The following is a 7,282-nucleotide window of genomic DNA, read 5'->3' as shown; positions in this document are numbered from 1 at the left end:
TCATATTTTTGTTTTTTTTGTGATCTTATATAATATTTTGTACTAATCTAGCTTCACTTTAATACTCTGTGTTTGATTAAATCTAGGTCACTCTTTTCTTATTTGAGGAAATCAGTATGTTAGAAGGAAAGAAGATTCTGTCCTGCTTGATAATAAAAATTACTTGTGTACAGTGGTAGTTTACTTAACCCCTTTTGTCTGATTTGCTCCATCAGGGGTTAACAGACTCAGAGATAGTAGGCTACGTTTTCCTTTTTATTCCTAGAACAGGTGAAGATGGTGACAGGTCATCTGCCCCAAGACATTTCTCCTGAGACTCTTTATTGGAGAGCAAATAGGGGTCCACTGGAGAGAGAAGTCATAGGACTTGTAGTTTCTGACATTTCATACTCACAATTTGTAGTTGTAAAAAGGCTGGGCAAAACCAACCCTCACCACTCTCATATCTTAGGAACTTTGTTCTTTTTGAGTTTTTAGTCTTCACCCTTAAGATGGACATGCTGATTCTCTCATCTTTCTGAGATAGTACAAATATTGTGAATATTAATTACAGGTATAGGTTCCCTTTTTCCTGAGACGTTTTTTAAATTAAGGTATCATTGATATACACTGTTATGAAGGTTTCACAAGAAAAACAATGTGGTTATTACATTCACCCTTATTATCAAGTACCCCGCCATACCCCATTGCAGTCACTGTCCATCAGTGTAGTAAGATGCCACAGAGTCCCTATTTGTCTTTGAGCTACACTCTTCCCCGTGACCCCACACACACACACCATGTGTGCCAATCATAATGCCCTTCAATCCCATTCCTCATCACTCCCCACCAAATCTCCCCAACCCCTCCCCTTTAGTACCACTAGTCCCTTCTTGGAGTCTGTGAGTCTGCTGCTGTTTTGTTCATTCAGTTTTTGCTTTGTTATACTCCACAAATGAGGGAAATAATTTGGTATTTGTCTTTCTCTTCCTGACTTATTTCACTTGAGCATAATACTCTCTAGCTCCAGCCATGGTGTTGCAAATGGTAGGATTTACATCTTTCTAATGGCTGAATAGTATTCTATTGTGTATATGTACCACATCTTCTTTATCCATTCATCTACTGATGGACACGTAGGTTGCTTCCATATCTTAGCTATCATAAATAGTGCTGCAGTAAACATAGGGGTGCTTATGTCTTTCTGAATCTGAGAAGTTGTCTTCTAAGGGTAATTTCCCTGAGGTGGAATTACTGGGTCCAATGGTATTCCTATTTTCATTTTTTTGAGGAACTTCCATATTGCTTTCCACAGTGGTTGAACATTCCCACCAGCAGTGTAGGAGGTTCCCCCTTTCTTTGCATCCTCGCCAGCATTTGTTGTTCCTAGTCTTTTCTGTGTTGGCCATCCTAACTGGTGTGAGGCGATATCTCATTGTGGTTTTAATTTTCATTTCCCTGATAATTAGTGATGTGGTGCATCTTTTCATGTGCCTGTTGGCCATCTGAATTTCTTCTTTGGAGAAGTATCTGTTAATATCCTCCACCCATTTTTTAATAAGGTTATTTGGTTTTTGGGTGTTGAGGCGTGTGAGGTCTTTATGTATTTTGGATGTTAAGCCCTTGTGGGGTATTTCATTTACAAATATTTTTTCCCATACTGTAGGATGCCTTTTTGTTCTGATGATAGTGTCCTTTGCTGTACAGAAGCTTTTTAGCATGGTGTAGTCCCATCTGTTCAGTTTTTATTTTGCTTCCCTTGCCCGAGGAGATGCGTTCAGGAAAAAGTTGCCCATGTTCATATTCAAGAGATTTTTACCTATGTTTTCTTCTAAGAGTTTTATGGTTTCATGACTTAACATTCAGCTCTTTGATCTATTTTGAGTTCAATTTTGTGTATGGGGTTTGACAATAATCTAGTTTCATTCTCTTACATGTAGCTGTCCAGTTTTGCCAACACCAGTTGTTGAAGAGACCGTTATTTCCCCATTGTATGTCCATGGCTCCTTTATTGTATATTAATTGACCATATATGCTTAGGTTTATATCTGGGCTCTCTAGTCTGTTCCATTGGTCTATTTGTCTGTTCTTGTGCCAGTACCAAATTGTCTTGATTTCTGTGGCTTTGTAGTAGAGCTTGAAGTCAGGGAGTGTTATCAACCCCCACTTTATTCTTCCTTCTCAGGATTGCTTTGGCTACTCATGGTCTTTTGTGGTTCCATATGAATTTTAGAACTATTTGCTCTTGTTTGTTGAAGAATGCTGTTGGTATTTTGATAGGGATTGCATTGAATCTGTAGGTTGCTTTAGGCAGCATGGCCATTTTTTCAATATTAATTTTTCTTACCCATGAGCATGGGATGTGTTTCCATTTATTGGTATCTTCTTTAATTACTCTCATGAGTGTCTTGTAGTTTTCAGAGTACAGGTCTTTCACTTCCTTGCTTAGGTTTATTCCTACAGATTTTATTCTTTTTGAGGCAATTGTGAATGGCAATGTTGTCCTGATTTCTCTTTCTGCTAAGTTCATTGTTAGTGTATAGGAATGCAACAGATTTCTGTGTATTAATTTTGTATCCTGCAACTTTGCTGAATTCAGATATTAGATCTAATAGTTTTGGAGTGGATTCTTTAGGGTTTTCTACGTACAATATTATGTCATCTGCAAATAGTGACAGTTTAACTTCCTCCTTGCCAATCTGGATGCCTTTTATTGCTTTGTGTTGTCTGATTGCCATGTCTAGGACCTCCAGAACTTTGTTGAATAAAAATGGGGAGAGTGGGAATCCTTGTCTTGTTCCCAATCTCAGAGGAAAAGCTTTCAGTTTCTAAATGTTAAGTATGATGTTTGCTGTGAGTTTTTCATATGTGGCCTTTATTGTGTTGAGGTACTTGCCCTCTACACCCATTTTGTTGAGAGTTTTTATCATGAATGGATGTTGAATTTTGTCAAATGCTTTTTCAGCATCTATGGAGATTATCATGTGTTTTTTGTCCTTCTTTTTGTTGATATGGTGGATGATGTTGATGGATTTTTGAATGTTGTACCATACTTGCATCCCTGGAATAAATCCTATTTGTTCATGATGGATGATCTTTTTGATGTATTTTTGAATTTAGTTTGGTAATATTTTGTGGAGTACTTTTGCATCTATGTTCATCAGGGATAGTGGTCTGTAATTTTATTTTCTTGTGGTGTCTTTGCTTGTTTTTGGTATTAGAGTGATACTGGCCTTGTAGAATGAGTTTGAGAGTATTCTCTCTTCTGCTTTTTGGAAAACCTTAAGGAGGATGGGTATTAGGTCTTCACTAAATGTTTGATAAAATTCAGCAGTGAAACCATCTGGTCCAGGACTTTTGTACTTAAGTAGTTTTTTGATAACCAATTCAATTTTATTGCTGGTAATTGGTCTATTCAGATTTTCTGTTCTTTCCTCGGTCAGCCTTGGAGGGTTGTATTTTTCTAGGAAGTTGTCCATTTTTTCTAGGTTATCCAGTTTGTTAGCATATCATTTTTCATAGTATTCTCTCATAATTCTTTGTATTTCTGTGGTATCCACAGTGATTTTTCCTTCCTCATTTCTGATTCTGTTTGTGTGTGTAGGCTCTCTTTTTTCCTTGATAAATATGGCTAGGGGTTTATCTGTTCTGTTTTATTTTCTTGAAGAACCAGCTCCTGCTTTCATTGATTATTTGTATTGTTTTATTCTTCTCGATTTTATTTATTTTTGCTCTAATCTTTATTATGTCCCTCCTTCTACTGACTTTGGGTCTCATTTGTTCTTCTTTTTCTAGTTTTGTTAATTGTGAGTTTAGACTCTTCATGTGGGATTATTCTTCTTTTCTGAGGTGTGTCTGTATTGCAGTATACTTCCCTCTTAGCACAGCCTTTGCTGCATCCCACAGATTTTTGCAATGTTGAATTATTGTTGTCATTTGTCTCTCCATATTGCTTGACCTGTTTTTATTTGGCCATTAATCCATTGATTATTTAGGAGCATGATATGAAGCGTCTATGTGTTTGTGGGCTTATTCATTTTCTTTGTGTAATTTATTTCTAGTTTCATACCTGTGTGGTCTGAGAAGCTGGTTGGTATAATGTCTGTCTGTTTGAATTTACTGAGGCTCTTTTTGTGGCCTAGTATATGATCTATTCTTGAAAATGTCCCATGGGCACTTGAGAAGAATGTGTACCCTGTTGCTTTTGGATGGAGTGTTCTGTAGATGTCCATTAGATCCATCCATTCTAACATGTTGTTCGGTGTCTCTGTCTCCTTACTTATTTTCTGTCTGGTTGATCTGTCCTTTGGAGTCAGTGGTATGTTGAAGTCTCCTAAAATGAATGCATTTCATTCTTTTTCCCCCTTTAATTCTGTTAGTGTTTGTTTCACATATGTAGGTGTTCCTGTGTTAAGTGCATAGATATTTTTAATAGTTATATCCTCTTGTTGGACTGACTCCATCATTATGTAATGTCTTTCTTTGTCTCTTGTTACTTTCTTTGTTTGGAAATCTATTTTGTCTGATACAAGTACTGCAACTCCTGCTTTTATTGTCCCTATTAATTGCATGAAATGTCTTTTTCCATTCCTTTACTTTCAGTTTGTGTATGTCTTTGTTGATGTCTCCAGATGGTTTAAATGGCTGATGTTGGGTTACAGACGTGGTGTGGGTAAACAGGAAAGAGATTGGCATGAGTTTCTAATCATTATTCTTTGGAATACAAAATACACTATTACCACAAACTGCTGACACACAGGAACTTAAAGCACTCTAAGATAGAGTTGGGTACCTTTTGCACTAATCCCTAAATTTTGATAAGGCCAGTGTCTAAAGTAACAGTAGTCAGATCTACAGGGTTTAGTAAGTATCTGCATCCTTACTCAAAGCTTCATATTCACCAAAGGTAGAACAGAGCTCTATGACTTAAAAGACATTAAAAATTTTAAGTCTTGTATCCTCTTAAAGGTGTTGTTTTCTGTAGATTTCAGAGCAAGAATTTTCTATTTTGTTGCATAATTAGCAGTTTCTCAACAGTCTCTGCTTGCCCTTCTAATCAATCTTTTCTGTTCTCTTTATCCTTCCTCTTTGAGAAGAAGGAGAAAAAATTAAATCATAAACCCACTTTACTTTCTAGGAATTTATTAAGTCCTGCTATAAATCTAATCACTGTTTAACTGGCCAAATATAACAAGAATGTTAACAATAAAAAATTGATTTCTGTATAATTTTGATTGTGCACTAAAAAAATCATCACTCTAAGGTTTACTCAACATCATAGGCACAATCAAAGAATGTTCTATCAGAGTGTAACACACTTGTAGGGCTGTGTAACTCCAAGAGGAGCTAAATCAAAAGCCTTGGGGAAATTCCGAGCTTGCCCTGTTTTTAATTTAAATTACCATGTACTAGTATTACCCACAGTTTAAGTAGAACTAGTCAAAAATTTGTGGACTACTAAGCTTATCTACAAATAAGGATGTCCATTAACCAAGCAAATTGGAAAGAACAGATCTGTCAGTGCTTTTGTACTGACAGCAATCAATGCTAACATGGTTTTTTTTTGTAGATAATTATTTTTTATTGAAGGGTGGTTGACACACAGTATTACATTAGTTTAAGGTGTACAACACAGTGATTAAAGATTTATATACATGATAATTCTAGGTACCAGCTATCACCATACCAAGTTGTTACAATATTTTGACTATATTCCTTATGCTATACATTACATCCTGGTTACTTATTAATTTTACAATTGGAAGTGTGTACTTTTTTTTTGGTGAGGGCATCTCTCATATTTATTGATCAAACGGTTGTTAACAACAATAAAATTCTGTATAGGGGAGTCAATGCTCAATGCACAATCATTAATCCACCCCAAGCCTAATTTTCGTCAGTCTCCAATCTTCTGAGGCATAACAAACAAGTTCTTACATGTAGAACAAATTCTTACATAATGAATAAGTTACATAGTGAACAGTACAAGAGCAGTCATCACAGAAACTTTCGGTTTTGCTCATGCATTATGAACTCTAAACAGTCAGTTCAAATATGAATACTCATTTGGTTTTTATACTTGATTTATATGTGGATACCACATTTCTCTCTTTATTATTATTATTTTTAATAAAATGCTGAAGTGGTAGGTAGATACAAGATAAAGGTAGAAAACGTAGTTTAGTGTTTTAAGAGAGCAAACGCAGATGATCAGGTGTGTGCCTGTAGACTAAGTGTTAATCCAAGCTAGACAAGGGCAATAAAACATCCACCTATGCAGAAGATTTCTCTCAGAACGGGGGGGTGAGGTTCTAAGCCTCACCTCTGTTGATCCCCAATTTCTCACCTGATGGCCCCCCTGCGACTGTGCCTGTCTTAGGTTGTTCCTCCCTTGAGGAATCTTACCCGTCTCTGGCTAACCAGTCATCTTCCGGGGCCATACAGGGAAATGTAAAGTTGGTAAGTAAGAGAGAAGCCTTATTGTTTGAAAAGGTTAGCTTTTTCCTTCTTTGCATATTTATGTCCTGTGGCTTCTATGCCCAGCATTTGTCTTGAGGTATCTTTACCACTTGGAAGAATTATGATACTTGGTAAATTCGATATGAGGCACGAATTCTATTTAGGGCTTGTAATTAGGTAGGAAGAAGAAAAGCTATAGAAGTAGCAGGCGAAAGAAAACATGGGAAGATTGATTATTTCTTTGACATATCTTCTTGTAGAGTAACTTCAGCATGTATAGGTTTTAAACTACTAATTAAATTACACACATATTAACATAATAGGAGTATAGTTACATAACCAAAGCATACCTGTAATTACCAGCCATCTCCAGTGAAACCAAGAAAACCAGTTAGGCACTTTAGGCATTTGTGAAAACTTATCTATGATATGGTGGATATTGTCCAACTGAACTTGAACAGTCTGAGAGAAATCAGACAAATTAAAACAACCCATTCCTGGGGAATGTTTACATCCCTTATGTTCTTTTAACAGTAAATAGTCTGTAGTTGTAAGATTTTGGAGCGCTACAATTTGCACTTCTCCTAATTCTTGGTTGAGTTCCAACAGTATAGATCCAGTCAAATTTGTTGTTTTACTGTATGCACAGGCCAGCTTAGATATCTCCTTCTTCATTCCCATGGCAAGTCCAGGAACTGGTGGGATGAGTGCATCAACACCTGTAGCAGTGCATGGATCTTTGTTGGGGTTTTTTGATGATCATCTTCTGGCATGAGTCTTCCAGAGAGTGCTGATGTTGGAAGTTCTTTTTCATATCGTATCTTAGTTCATTTTTTGGATAGCC

This window comes from Manis pentadactyla, chromosome 6 (assembly GCF_030020395.1).
Source record: "Manis pentadactyla isolate mManPen7 chromosome 6, mManPen7.hap1, whole genome shotgun sequence".
Lineage (NCBI taxonomy): Eukaryota > Metazoa > Chordata > Mammalia > Pholidota > Manidae > Manis > Manis pentadactyla.
The sequence above is the reverse complement of the archived record's forward strand: the minus strand, read 5'-3'. Positions refer to the sequence as shown.